The sequence below is a fragment of the Rattus rattus genome, chromosome 6, assembly GCF_011064425.1.
Source record: "Rattus rattus isolate New Zealand chromosome 6, Rrattus_CSIRO_v1, whole genome shotgun sequence".
Taxonomy (NCBI): Eukaryota; Metazoa; Chordata; class Mammalia; order Rodentia; family Muridae; genus Rattus; species Rattus rattus.
The window spans coordinates 25,605,084-25,620,565 of record NC_046159.1 but is presented as its reverse complement, the minus strand read 5'-3'; the positions used below and the strand labels follow the sequence as shown (position 1 = coordinate 25,620,565).

The 15,482-nt window shown below is 46.2% G+C and overlaps 1 protein-coding gene across 2 annotated transcripts in view; it reads right to left on the bottom strand.

Moving 5' to 3' along the window:
- The window catches only part of Mical3 (microtubule associated monooxygenase, calponin and LIM domain containing 3), a 197,574-nt gene extending 194,259 nt beyond the window's left edge, over positions 1-3,315 (bottom strand). For both annotated transcript variants that reach the window (XM_032905759.1, XM_032905758.1), the window contains exon 1: positions 2,926-3,315. The gene's annotated coding sequence lies outside the window, so the exon portion shown is untranslated. The remainder of the gene's footprint in view (positions 1-2,925) is intronic.
- Positions 3,316-15,482: the final 12,167 nt, after the last annotated feature.

The window sequence follows — 15,482 nt, the reverse complement described above, 5'->3', positions numbered from 1 at the left end:
TCCACAGGCCCTGTGCTGGGTGAGTGCTGGGGAAACCCTTGTAGGAGGCTCAGGGTAAATGGAGGCATTGTCTCCAGAGAGCAGGGCAACTCAACCAGGAGGCAACATAATTGCATGCTGGTGTGTGTGTGTGTGTGTGTGTGTGTGTGTGTGTGTGTGTGTGTGTGTACGCGCACGCACGTGCATGTGTGATGTTACTTAAGGAGACTAGTAGAACAATAAGTAACAGAATGATGGAGGTGGTGGTAAGTTTGGGGTTGCTTGGTAAGCCAGCACAAGGAGAGGCTTGTCCAAGTCACTAGCCGGGAATGTGGAGACAACGTAATCTGGTACAGTCTGTGGGAGAGCTGTGGCCATTCTGAGTGGGTATCCTCCTGCCCCCCACCCCCAGCCTGGCACAGGAGGCCTCGTGATCGCAGCCGGGTGGGTGGGTGGGTGCTCTTTCTGTGGCTACTTAATTCTCTTTCCATTCTATGAAGTGGATGAAGACGCCAGGCTCTCAGAATAGGCAGCACTGTCTGTCATTTGCCCCACCCCCCCATGAAGACTTTAACCCTTTCCCAGTCTAATTAAAATTAATGGGAGAGCCCTAGAAAGCTGTGATGGGAAAAGTCCTAGCACCAGGGCACACTTTGTGGTTTTAGGTTTTGGTTTATGGGAATCTTATGTAGCCTAGGCTGGCCCAGAACCCAACATGTAGTGGGGAATGGCTCCTGATCTTCCTGCCACTACCCCTCAAGGGCTAGGCTAATCAGCATGCCCCGCCAGGCTGCCCTGACCTTGTAGGCTATTTCCCGTTCTGACTTCTCAGGCCTGGGGTTTGAGGCCTTACCTAATTTCTGTGAACACAGCAGCCTTTGGCGAACTTGCTGCTGCTGCGTAGTTTCTGCCTCCCACCTGCTTCCCAGCATTTATGACTTATGAATATTTATGAGATAGCTTTAGAATGCAAAGTTTAGGGCAAGCCTTTTGCTTCCTGGTCTGTGAGTGTGTTTGTGAAGAGAATGTTACCCTAGTTATCCAGTTCTCAACAAAAGGAATTTTTTACTATTTCCCTTCGGTGTAGGAGGGATTTAAAGGCATAAAGAATCCAGTCTTGAAAAAGACTCAGACTATAATTTCTAGGTCGTTTTGTTTGCTTTTTCCCCTTTGTTCAAATGCCTACTATATTCTTGCCTTCTCTTTCTTTCACTCTCTTCTTTCGTCAAGAGCTAATATAGACCAGGCTGGCCTCAAACTTGCTATGTAGCTGAGAATGGCCTTCAACCCATGATCCTCTGCCTCCACCTCTCAAATGCTGGGGTTACAAAAGCGAATCACTATGCCCTATCCTCCTCCTCTTTCTTTTTTTTTTTTTTTTGGTTCTTTTTTTTTTCGGAGCTGGGGACCGAACCCAGGGCCTTGCGCTTCCTAGGTAAGGGCTCTACCACTGAGCTAAATCCCCAGCCCCCCTCCTCCTCTTTCTAGTAGCCATGCTTCTTGCGGTTGAAGAGTGGGACAGTGACATGTGTGACTCTGCTAAGCACTCAGACACGGAATCCATTTCTACAGGAACCCGCAGTTTCCCCTCTGTATTCCCGCAGAGGCTCACATTTCCTTTTCCCCTTGGTCTGGAATATAGGTCAGAATATTCTCTTCAGAGAAGGAGCCCATTCTGAGAGAGGCGCCCTCCCTCTTTCAAAACATCCCTCTCACCCTCAGCTGCTTCGGGTAGCCAGAAGTCCTGCCTGCCTGCCGAGATCCAGCCTCGGTACCTGCCTGCTTTCTTCCCCACAGCGACTAGTCATGCACCACAAAAACAATCTACCCCACCCTCCAGCAGCAGCATATTTGAGAGGCTACACCAGTACGGAGTTCACCTGTATGCGTCATCTCGATTAGAATGGTGGCGGGCAACCTCGGTGCTTTAGAATCACTTGAGAAGACTCCAGGTCTTCCCACATGCAGCTAGGGAGAACTACTGCAGGGGCCAGCAGTGCAGCCTTTCGTTTATCGCTCATTCCAAATAGGTCTGCACCCCTCCCCTTTTTTTCCCCTCGCCTAGCTTCCTAACGCGATAAATTCTAAACACTTCGTCACAGTGCCATGGTCGTAAGAATAGATTGGGGGGGGGGTTGTGGAAGAGGAGGGGTTGACGGGATGTGGGGGAAGGAGAGGACTTGATGGATATACAGAAAGAACTTTGCCCTGGAAGCACGCTCCTTCGGTTCTGAAACCAACGCAGTGCTCCGGAAGTCTTTTCGCCCTTCCATTGCCTTCCAGAGGGGAACCAACCATCCCTTTGTTAACTAAGGCTCGACAGAGGCTGACTTGCGCCGGGTCCTCCGCAGCCAGGGGCACGTGCCTGCCGGTGCTTGTGGGGATGGCACCTCTGGCCTGTTTACCGGGTTGTGTAGGTGAGCGCCGGCGCCCTCTACTGGACTGAAATGAATGTCCCTCTGAGTGTAACAATTGTCGCCTGTGGATGAGCTAATGGATTCACATTGAGCTCGCAGAAAGGACACGGTGTCGTGGGGGATCCCCGGGCAGTCCTCTGACTGGCATACCACTGGCTTGCCTAGGGATGCTATTTCTTTGACTGGGTGGGTGGGTGGGTGGGTGAGCAAAAGAATAAAGAGAATTGGACGGTATTGGCTAAGGAACCGAGAGCTGTTTTTCTGTCTTTGGGGCGTGTGCTTAGGGTGCACGGTATCCGCTGGTGGGGCGTTGTGCGGTAAAGGAGACACGGATACCGGGGTGTAGCTCCCACTGGTTAAGACAGCCACGCGCCTAAAGGCGGACAGAATTGTTCCAAGAATCCCACATATGTAAGAAAGGCAAGGAAAGGCATAAACAATTGAAAGATGTGATAAATATTTTTAAAGGCGCCAGTCAAGACACAAAACCGGGGTTTGCTCACCCAGGGGAAGATCTGATGGTACTCACGGACTGGGGCTTCACACCCGCATCCTCCTCGCCGGTGAGAGCTTGCCTCCCAGGTTGGCTGGTCCTCAGGACACAGGTGCTGCTGTTGTGGCTGCACACATCCTAAGTGTGGCGACTCCACCTTCCAGCTAGAATCTCATTCAAGGTTCTCACCCGGAGGCCCTAAGGCACACTTCTTTCATTCTTGTGCCTTCCCTCGTTCTCTCGGGAGTCCGGAGCGAAGAAGGAATGAAGAACCCGGGGTCTGCCTCGGTCTGTCCTTCCTCACCGCTGCATCTCAGCTAGGGCTGCAGAAAGTGCAGTAGCGGAGCTGGCTAGGGCTCCTCGCGGTTGCCACGGTAACCAGGAGCAGGCGCCTACCCTGGTGGCTGGGGAAGGCTGTGGAGGAAAGGTAATGGATAAGCGATGACGCGGTGGCCTCCCTCCTGGGCATCGGTTGAGCCTCAAGTGATCCAAATGAAATGAAGTTCCAACACGGTACCACCCAGATAACTCGTTCTTTAGACTCAAACCAAAACCACCCCTGCTGTCTTTTTTCTCCTCTTTTCCCTCCACCGTCAACACACATAGGAACATCATAAGGATTAGAAATTCCAGCACTATCCCAGGCTCCCTGCCCCAGAGGATCCTGCTGCACACAGAACAGAATGTTTGCTAGGCTCGCCCTTGAAAACAGAACTCCCAGCGGGTGCCAGATACGGGTGAGCTCGGGGGAGCTAGAGAAGGGACCAAGCAAAGGATGGTGATGAGAGGGTCACTTAGTCTCTTTGAACCCTAGGATGAAAGATACAAAGTTATCTTAGAAAATGCTTATCAAATTAAGTTATTAAGTTACAATGTTAATTATAATCTTTATGGTGGTGAACGCAGGCTTTGATCCCCAAAGACACAGTCCAGAGGCCACAATCCTAAGTGATAAAATATCTCTAAGTTCTAAACCCCTAAAAGATTAACACCTTAACAATATAATTATTTTGGAAAATAATTTGATTTCTTTTTCCTCTTTCTTTTTTAAAAGGCAAGGGTCTCTTTAAATACAGAAGGCTGGTCTTGGAACTTGATGTATATTAATAGTTAAGGGCAACTTTGAACTCCTGACCCTCAAAAACAACAATAAAACACTAGAGGGAAATTTTTTAAGTGAAGAACTGGGGAAGCAACTCAGTAGATGGGGTTCTTTACTCAAGATGTAAAGGTTTTGGGGTTGGGGATTTAGCTCAGCGGTAGAGCGCTTGCCTAGCGAAACGACAGGCCCGGGGGTAGGCCCCCAGAACAGAAAAAAAAAAAAAAAAAAGGATGTAAAGGTTTTGAGTTCTGTATCCAACAGTGGGGAAAAATGAAAGGCAAAAACAACAAATTAAAAACAAATTGGACAGGGGCTGGAGAGATGACTCATTGGTTAGGAGCACCGACTGCTCTTCCAGAGGTCCTGAGTTCAAATCCCAGCAACCACATGGTGGCTCACAACCCTCTGTAATGGAATATTATGCCCTCTTCTGGTGTGTCTGAAGACAGCCACAGTATACTTACATATAATAAATAAATAAATCTTTAAAAAATAAATTGGACAAGAAAAAAGGATGCTTCAAGAGTAGATCAAGCCAGGTATAGTGGTGCATGCCTTTAATCTCAGACAGAAGCAGGTGGATTGCTGTGAGTTTGAGGCCAGCCTGGTCTACAGAGTGAGTTCCAGGACAGCTGGAGCTGAATAGTGGGACTCTCTCCAAACAAAACAAAACAAAACAAAACAAAACAAAACAAAGCAGTAGGTCAAAGGACTAAAGCAAGGCTCAGTGGTTAAGAGCACCGACTGCTCTTCCAAAAATCTAGGCTTGATCCCTAGCCTACCATGGCAGTTAACAGCCATCTCTAGCTCCAGCTTCAGGGGATCCAACACCCTCTTCTAGCCTCCATAGACAATGGCATGTACCTAGTGTGCACAGACATACATACATGGAAGTGAAGCACCCATACACATCGTGTGTGTGTGTGTGTGTGTGTGTGTGTGTGTGTGTGTGTGTGTGTGTACAGACAGAGAGGCACAGAGACACAGAGAGAACAGAGAGCTGTTGAAGACTCAGCAAAGAAAGATATTTGCTGCTCAGACTAACAACCTGATTTTGGTTTCCAGAACCCGCATGGTAGGAGAGAATGGAGCCCCAAGTTCTCTGACCTCCTAATACTCCCCCACCAAATAAATAAAATTAACGAATTAAACATAGATCAAAAGCAATTTCATGAAAGTAGTCCACAAAAGCTGGCTAACTTCCACAATCACTAACTGTAAAACCCCACCTGCGGTAACTCACTCCCATCCCTTTCCAGTCAGCACGGCTCTTTTGAAAGTTCCTCTGCGATTCTATAGACACCGACAGGAGCATTCGCTATTAAATGCTCCCATCTCCTGGGCCTGCCTCTGGGTCGTTCCGGGCCCATGGCATCCGTTCCACATGTTCTCATATACAGAGCAGAGATTGGCAGAAACAAACCTGTGGGTGAGCGACAAGAGCGCTGCTTAAGTGGCTTCTTGCCCTACTGTGCCTGTAATTATTTTCCAACCAGTTAGAAGCTTGGCTGGCTCCTTCCGGCTAATGCTGCTTTTAATTCATTAGAAGCTCCTGGAATTTCGTCAGCTGGATGGAATGCCAACATAGATACATAGATAAATGATCCTTATTTTGTTTTTTGGTTTTTTTGGTTTTTTTTGGATGGGGTCTCTCCACATAGCCCTGGCTGTCCTGAAACTCACTCTGTAGACCATGCTGGCCTCAGACTCATAGAACTCCTCCTGCCTCTGCCTACCATGTCCTGGGATCAAAGGCGTGTATCACCATCCAGCTTTTTCCAGCTTTTTAAAGACAGAGTCTGTGTAGCCCTGGCTGATCTCAAATCTCAAACTTGAGTTTTCTTGCCTCTGCCATGAGAGTGCCAGGCAAAATGAAGCCTGTTTACATGAGGTTTTCCTATCTCTTTTCTCGGTCCTCTGACTTCTCCACCGAAAGCATTGTTGGGCTGAATGAGACAGAAATAAACTTTATTGGTAATACCTTGAAATTCATTTATCATTCACTTGCTCATTCCTGATTCCAAATCTATCATGATTTTGAGATACATTTAAAATGTTTCCTCCTTTTTTTTTTCTACAAAATTAACCAAACGTTCAAACTCACACACTTATTAAATGAGTTGCCGGATAGTCATTATTGCATGAATAGGTAAGTAAGTTTCAAAATTTTCAGATCTGTGGGACATGATATATATCACACACACACACACACACACACACACACACACACACACACACACACAGAGTGGGGACAAATGTCGGCCAAAGTGAAGCATGGGCTAGTTCTTCTATGTAAATTTGTTAAGAAATGTAAGAGGTCTATCTGCTTTGACAGTCAAATTCCTGACTGAGAATAGTTTACCATTTACTGTATTTCACATGCTGAGGAAGCCCTATGTCAGCTGGAATCTTTGCCTCAGAATGCCAGTCGGCTTGTTGAATTCTTTTTATTCTCTTACAAGGTGTGAGAAGTCCTTTCCTTTTTCTTGAGGCGGGGCACTTGAGGCTGACCAGGAAACCACTGTCGTCCTGCCTTGCTCTCCCGAGTGCAGGGATTGTGTACCACTATAACCAGCTGAGGGACAAGCTTTCGAAGGCAGCATGGCGTGTGACAATTGTGCTGTGTAGACCTGAGAATGCATTGATTCAGTCTCAGAATCCAGCTTTCTATACTCCCAGATACATCAGGAACTATTTTGACTTTCAGGATTTAAACAATGGGATTCTAATCTTCCTTCTTTCCTTCCTTCCTTCCTTCCTTCCTTCCTTTCTCCTTCCTTCTTTTCCTCTTTTTTTCTTTTTTATTGTTTGCTTTTTGTTTTTGTTTTAAGACAATCTCACGATGCAGCCCTAACTGGCCTGGAACTTGCTGTGTAAACCATACTGGCCTCAAACTCAGAGATCGACCGCCTTTGCCTCTAGTGCTGAGATTCGAGGTGTGCATCACCAGGAGTTGCTTTTGAGACAGTCTCCTGTAGTCAGGCTGGCTTTGAACTGCTGGTCCTCCTGCCTCTGCTTCCCCGATCCTACAGTCATGTGTCCCTAGAATTGTAATTTTAGAAATGTTGACTTTCCGGGAGTTCAACTCTCAGGATTTGGGCATTTAGAGTCCATCCAGTCTTGGAACTTTGATGAGCACTGGATGACGTGGCAGAAATCAGGGAGATTGACACCTGGCTCCCTACAGGAGGGTTAAAATGGAAGAGCCCCTTCTAGGATTCAGTTTATAAACCTCTCTCCCAGTTCTGGGAGCGTACTTGGTGCGGGAGCCTGAGCAGTGTCAGTCAAGTTTCCAAACAGCTCCCTGCATTGTCATGGCTCATGAAACTTGAAACAAAATCTGTCAATAATAACACTGAAGTAAGTTCAATGGAAGATGGGAGAGTTAAACACATTCCTATGAGCACACACTTAACACAGTGGTGGCACTGTAGTCACGAGAGGAAAGGAGCACCGTGGGACTTTGTTTTTAAGGCCACTGACCTCAGCCTGGTTTTCATAGCAAGTTCCAGGCTGGCCGAGACTCTGTTGGAGAAAGCAGAAGATTCATGGAGAACTCTCAGAAGAAGACTGACCCATGACTCACGAGTCATTGAGAAAGAGGATCTTGCTTGTCCGCACTGGGGATTCTCTAGTTTTTATCACCACACAGGGTTCCCTGCATTTCCATAGATGTCAGGGTGAGGTTTGGAGTTGACAACTTTGGGGCTGTGGCTTGGGGGGATCCCCGCTCTGTCTGCTCTCACGAGAGTGATGGGGTGCTTAGCTCCAGTTCTAGAATAAGGGAAGGGAACCCATTTTTACTATCTTCTGACAAGGCATCCCTGGCCTTTCTTGGTTCTGCCATTTAATCCTCTTGTCGGCCTATAAAAATTTACATTTACTAATTACAGATTAAGGGCCTATGAGCCCAAGCAAGAAGTGACTTGCTTGTGACTCAGTCACTTTTCTACAGCAGAGTAAGTTGCTAAACCACAATTTCTACCCACAGCAATTGGATACCACATTTGGTGGTGCCCACTGAGCCATCTGGCCATGTCTGTAGAGTATCCTGAGGAAACTCCTGCAATGTCTAGAGTATCTGATCATCTCTCCGCCTTTCCTTATGCTTTTCATCTATATTCCCCTCCCCCCTTTAAATTAAGGTTGGTGTCACAAGCCTTTAGTCCCAGCACTTGGGATACAGAGGCAAACGACTCCCTGTGAGTGCAGGGTCAGTCTAGTCTACAGAGCAAGTTCCAGGGCAGCCAGGGATACATAGGGAGACCCTGCCCCGCCCCAAATGGAATGGTTATCTTAGAAAAGGTGGAAATAGAGAAAAACCAGGGGACACAACCGTGTACCTGAGATCCCAGTACTTAGGAGGTGCAAACAAGAGGATCAGAAGTTCAAAGTTATCCTCAGCACCTACCCAGCGAATCTAAGGCTATCCAAACCTTCATAAAACCTGGGGTGCAGCCAGGAGGCGAACATCAGAGTCCCAGCACTCAGGAGGCAGCAGGGGCATCATTGTGAATTCAAGGAAAGTCTGGTCCACGTAGGAATTCCAGGGTACCCAGGGCTACACAGTGAGGAGAGAGAGAGAGAGAGCGAGAGAGAGAGAGAGAGAGAGAGAGAGAGAGAGAGAGAGAGAGAGAGAGAATGAATCATTCATAGTCCTTCTACACAAAGAAAGCCAAAATCAGCACTAACATTTCCTTCTAGTTATTTCTCTGGCTTTCTGCATTTGCGTTAACTGCAATAAGACTGTATATGTGAATAGACATGAATGTGCACACAGTAAGACTGTATATGTGAATACATGTGAATGTGCATACAATAAGACTATATATGTGAATACATGTGAATGCATACACATACATGCCATAATTTGGTTTTAGTTTAAAATAACTGTAGAAAAACGTTTCTTTCTTTAAAGGTTTTTTTTTTCTTTTTTTTTTTTAAAGATTTATTTATTTATTGTATATAAGTACACTGTAGCTGTCTTCAGACACACCAGAAGAGGGCATCAGATCTCATTACAGATGGTTGTGAGCCACCATGTGGTTACTGGGATTTGAACTCAGGACCTTAGGAAGAACAGTCAGTGCTCTTAACCACTGAGCCATCTCTCCAGCCCTAAAGGTTCTTTTAAAACATCATTTTATTAATCTATCATTATTTTGCATGCTATTTTAAAATTATGTGCCCGTGTGTTTGTCTGGATGTGGATGTGTACATAGGGGTGTCAGTACCCGTGGAGGCCAGAGTCCTCAGATCCCCTGGAGTTAGGGCCAGTTGCAAGCTGTCCAGTGTGGGTGCTGGGAACCGAACTCTGCATGAGCAGTGCACACTCCTGACTGCTAAACCATCGTTCCAGAATCCATGTCATTTACTTATAGGTTACTTTTGGTTTGTTTTTGGGGGAAGAAGCCCTAGGCCTTATGGAAGCTAAGCACTGGATCCACCTCTAAGCACAGGCCCCAATCAAGCTGCCATGTTCTATTGTATGTATATGATATATAACTCATTGTATTTCACATATCACATTTTATATGAGGTAGAGTAAAAGACAGAGAAAATTATGGGGGGGGCACAGCAAGGGAAAGGAGCCCCTCACTTTGGAATCTGACTGAAGTCTCTTGTCAGCTTTGAATCAAGAGTTCTAGCATGGGGTTGGGGATTTAGCTCAGTGGTAGCAAGCGCAAGGCCCTGGGTTCAGTCCCCAGCTCCGAAAAAAAAGAAAAAAAAAAGAAAAGAAAAAAAAAAAAAAGAAAAAAGAGTCCCAGCACAATTCACATCTCTGTAAAGGCTGCCAATGTAGAGATATTATAATATTCCTCTCACAATGACAATAAACCAGGCTTAAGTCCTGAATATATATATTTATTATTATTTATTATATAAATATATATATATTTATGTTATTTGGGGTAGGGGCTAATATTAGCCACTGCTCCATTGCTGTGATAAAACACCACAACCAAGACACCTCATAGAGGAAAGCATTTATTTGGGCTTATGGTTCCAGAGGAGTATAACCACCGCCATCATAGCAGGGAATCATGGGCAGCAGGAAAAGCTCCCACATCTCAGACCTCAAGCAGGAAGCGGACGAAGTGAACAGAAATCTCAAAGCCTGTTCCCAGTGACACACTTCCTCCAGCATGGCCACAACTCCTGAACCCACCCAAAGAGAACCAACTGAGGACAAGTATTCAAGCCAGAGCCTGGGGGGCGGACATTCTCAGTCCAACCTCCACAGGCCTCATTCCTTTTCCAATGTGTTCTCTGGAAACCACAAACAAGCCTTAGCTTCCAGCACCCCTGTGTTCTGTGCTTTCTCCATCACAGTCCTCCCCACCACCACCCGCCCCCAGGAGCCACTTGGACATTTCATTTAGCTTCTTTAGTAACCCTTTGAAGACAACAGCTTCCGAACCCCCCTAAATCTCAGGTATGACTGAGGGAAGGACAATGAGCTGCTCCGCTCGACTCTCCCTAAGAGAAATCCACACCATGCCCTGCTACTTTCTTCTTAGCACCTCTTTATTTCTCCCAACTCCTGTGCTCAACGTCCACATGAGCCCAATCTGCTCTCAGTGGTTGTTTAGATGGAGTTGTGCTGAGAGCCCTATAATATGCAGGTTCACCTCAAGTTTTCAGGTGCCAGCATAGCATTCCATCTCATGTCTCTGTCACAGCTGACTGAATGTATATGTCTGTATATATGCATAATTTCTCTTCTATCGGCTGTTTACCTCCAGTTTTTATTGAAGGTGGATAAACAGGATACCATGCTCCACCCACACTCCCCATAATTCTTGCCCATGCTTGTGCACATTTCTCTGGGATGGAATCCTAGAGGAATACTGGGTCAAAGGGAAGAAACATTGTTTTGGAGCTAGGACCTCTAGCCCAGACTGTCCTTGAACTCACTGAGTATGACTTTTCTGTTCTTTTTTTCCCCCATCTTTATTAAATTGGGTATTTCTTATTTACATTTCAAATGTTATTCCCTTTCCTGGTTTCCAGGCCAACATCCCCCTAACCTCTCCCGCTCCCCTTCTATATGGGTGTTTCCCTCCCCATCCTCCCCCAATTACCGCCCCCCCCAAGAATCCCATTCATTGGGGGTCCAGCCTTGGCAGGACCCAGGGCTTCCCCTTCCACTGGTGCCCTTACTAGGCTATTCATTGCTACCTATGCAGTTGGAGCCCAAGTCAGATGATTACTGGAGTGTGCCACCGTGCTGGTTTATGCGGTATCGGTAGATAGATGGGATGGAACTTAGGAGTTGTTGGAATAGGACCTGTGCTCTAAATCCAATCAAAACCAGTATTTAAAATGAAATATAATATCATGCTAGCTAGTTTTATGTCAAATTGTCACATGCTAAAGTCATCTGAGAGGAGGGCCCCTCAATTAAGAAAATGCCTCCCTGAGATTGGGGCTATAGACAAGCCTGCAGAGCGTTTTCTTAATTAGTGATTGATGGGGATGAGCCCCGTCCATTGTGGATGGTGTCACCTCTGTGTTGGTGGTCTTGGTTCTAGAAGACAGACTGAGAAAGTCATGCGGAGCAAGCCAGTAAGCAGCACCCCTTCATGGCCTCTGCATCAGTTCCTGCTCCAGGTTCCTGGTCTGATTGGGCCTTGACTTCCTTAGTGATGAACTTTGGTGATGTGGAAGTATAGGACAAACAAACCCTTTCCTCCCCAAGTTGTTTTGGTCACGGGGTTTCGTCACGGGGTTATAATAGTAACCCTAACCAAGACAAATGCATAACTCATGTGATAATCGATAATTCATATTCATTTTGTATTTTATGAGGCAGGATAGAAAGGGGAAATCGTTAGTCAAGCCAAGTTACATTCCTCTGTTTTTGAGACAGGGTCTTACTCTATAGTCCAGGTTGGCCTCCAAATCAAGGTCCTTCTGCTTCAAAACCTGGTGTGGTGGTTCACACTCCCAGTACTTGGGAGGTAGAGGCAGGCAGACCTGTGAGTTTGAGGACAACTCGGGCGAATTCAAGACCATACCTTTAAAAAAAAGAAATCCTTCTTTTTCAGCCTCCTGAGAAGTGGGGTCTCAGGCAGGAATCACTTTGCCCAAGTGGCACAGACATTTTCAGACTTTATTGCTTCTAACCCTCCTCTCTCCCACTTACCAGCCACCTCCCAACCCCCGAAAAGCACAGCCATCGCAGACTCTCCGGAATGCTACAGTGATCTGTTTATGGGCTTGTTATTGGTTTATTTAGGAAAACTCAGTTGTTCCTTATTGTTTAAATATCATCAATAAGCAAGAATCAACAGAACAGGTTTTAGGGAGGGAACATTGGGGGAAGTGGATGGGAGGAGAACGTGAGCTTTTCCAAGTCCCACAGTAGAGCAGGAGACTGGGTCTGGGTCTTGGCAGTTCCTGCACATTGACTCTAGTGATGGCCTTAACCCTAAGACTAAGACTTACACTACTAAGCCCTTGGCTATCTTTAATATCCGTGTGTGTGTGTGTGTGTGTGTGTGTGTGTGTGTGTGTGTGTGTGTGTGTGTGTGTAAATTGAGCCCAGGGCCTCATCCAAGCTGAGCACTGAGTGCTGGCTCTACTCTCAACTATATCCCTTTGTTCTGATTTCGGTGTTTACCCCTGATCTGATCACTAAATAAACAAAGCTGTGGTCAGGAAGGGCTGGGCTTGGACGGGAGTCGAGGGTAGATTAATAGACCTTTCTATGGTAAGAGATAGAGTCCTATCCCTGAGTCACAGGCCATCTGTCAGGGTGAAGTGTGGCACGGGCTGGCATCCTAACTCCCCGGGAGGAAGATGGCAAGCAGGAGGCACATAGACGAGGGCGGAAACGGGTACAGCCTTGGTTCCTCACATCCTCAGGCCTTCTGAGCAATTATTACTTCTCCAGGAAGAAAGGACACGAGGAAAGGAAGCGTGACCCAGAGAAAAAGAGAATCTATTGCTTTTGACTATTTTGAAAATTGGCTTCTAAAACTAGGCCAGGCCCAAAGGGGAAATTACTAGGCAAGCACTTCTTACTGAGCTTCGTTCTTTCCAACCCCACCCCCTTTCAGGAGACAGGCTCTCGCTATGTAGACCAGGTTAGCCTCCTGACGAGAGGGCTGAAGGTTGTTTCAGAATTGCTAGGAGGTAAAGTGACATAGTCATGTAACACTTCAGGTTCTGAGTGTTTAAACCATATTCAATATAATACTAAGGTCAGGCACTTTTGGATGACAGATTAAACTGAGAAACTAAATTTATCACAATGGAATGCACAAACCATAAAATTTTATAGTTTTCTTCTTCCCGCAGACTAGAGTTATGAAAAAATTAATTTTTAATTATAAAAATTGGTGGTTTTTTTTATGTTACTATGTTGTTTTCAGAGTTTAGTTTCCTTAAGAGAATGTCTTAGGGCTGGAGGTGTATTTCAGTGTACAGTACTTGCTTGACTTCAATACCCAGGATATAAAATGTCTTTATTAGAAATATTATTTATGCGGCTAGAGAGCTGGCTCACTGATTAAGAGCACTTGTTTTTGCAGAGAATTCAGATTTGATTCCTGGCACCTACATGGTGGCTCACGACCATCTATGTCCCAGAGGATCTGACACCTTCTTCTGACCTCGGCAGGCACCAGGCACACATGTGGTGCACAAACGCACATGCAAGGAACTCTTCCCCCCAAAACCAATCAGATAAATATAAAATAAATTTATACCCATATCCCCCCATGTGTGTGTATATGTATGCACATGTATGGTGTGTGTGTGTGTGTGTGTGTGTGGTATGTATGGTTTGTATATATGTGTCTGTGTATGGGTATGTATGTGTGGTATGTATGGTGTGTGCGTATGTGTGTATGGTGTATGTGTGTATGTATGGGGTGTGTGTATATGTATGTGTATGTATGTGTGAATGTGTGTATGTATGGGGTGTGTGTATATGTGGTATGTATATGTATGTGTGTATGTATGGTGTGTGTATATATGTGTATGTATGTGTGTATGTATGGTGTGTGTGTATGTATGGGATGTGTGTATGTATGTGTATATATGTGTGTGTATGTATGGTGTGTGTATGTATGTATGTGTGCGTATGGTGCATATGTGGTATGTATAGTGTGTGTGTATATGTGTGTATGTATGGTGTGTGTATGTATATGTATATATGTGTATGTATGTATGTGTGTGTGTATGGTGCATATGTGGTATGTATAGTGTGTGTATATGTGTGTATGTATGGTGTGTATATGTATATATGTGTATGTATGTATGGTGTGTGTGTGTGTGTGTGTGTGTGTGTGTGTGTGTAGATGTCAGAGGACAACTTCCCAGAGTTTTCCATCATGGGTTCCATGAATTTGTCTTAGGTCATCAGGCACGTATGACAAGATCATTTTACTCAGTGAACCAGCTCAGCAGCCCTTGGCACTCAGTCTGGACACAGAGAGAAAGCGACATTAGGTTCTTATTCTTGTGGGAAAGTATAAAACGTGTGTGAAGACGATACCTGTACTCAGTGCTGAGCTTTCTTCCCAAGTAGAGCAGCTCCTTCCTTCATGGTCGGCTCCAGTGACAAGACCAGACTATGTATCTGTGGTAGGTGTTCACCGGGTTTTGAGTAAGCTGACATTCTCAAAAGTAGAATTGGAATGTCGAGCTGCCCCCCCAATCTTTTTATTTTTTTCGTGGGTGAGATGTGGGCTCTGGAAGAAGGAATGTCCTGGTCAGGTTTTTAGTCATGGTTCTGAAAGGATGCACGGTCCATCGTCCTACCAGGAGGCCTGCCCCGGGCTGTGGGTGCCAGCAGTGCGTGCGTTCCTTTGGAAGGGTTCTTTTCAGACCAAGCTTGAGCCTTAAAGCCTTTTACACTGCAGAGGGCTGTCCCTTTCCACCTCGGCCTTCTTTCCTCTGTTGTGGGATACCATGGTCAGACGTCATAGTGGCTCAAGGTGGAGCTCTGAGTTCAAGGCCAGCCTGGTTTACAGAGTGAGTTTCAGGATAGCCAGGGCCACACAGAGAACCTTGTCTCGACAAAACCAAAACGAACAACAATAACAACAACCAAACCAAACTAAAAACAGACAACCCCCCCCCCAAAAAAAACCCAACACAACAAAAAACAACAACAACAACAAAAAACCAAACAAAGTCACAGCAGCCAGTACTTCATTTACCAAGGACCTGGGAAACACTGCCTTAGGCGATTCCTATGGGGACTCAGTTCAAACTCCTAACTCTAGATTTGAGCTCCTGATACCGAGCTTTCAGGCAAGCTGCCCATCAGTGCCTGTCTCATCCAATCAGGGGTCCAAAGTCCAGCCTGGGTTCTGCCTTGTCTGTAGCAAGATGCCAGGTGGTACCAGGTTTCCTCTGCCCCACCTCCGCCCACCACTCCCTGGAGATGCACAGCGACTGCCGTACTCGACCTGCCGTGCTCGACCTGCCGCGCTCGGGTCTCCAGCCCAGGCTCCCACCCCGGTGGTTCTACTAG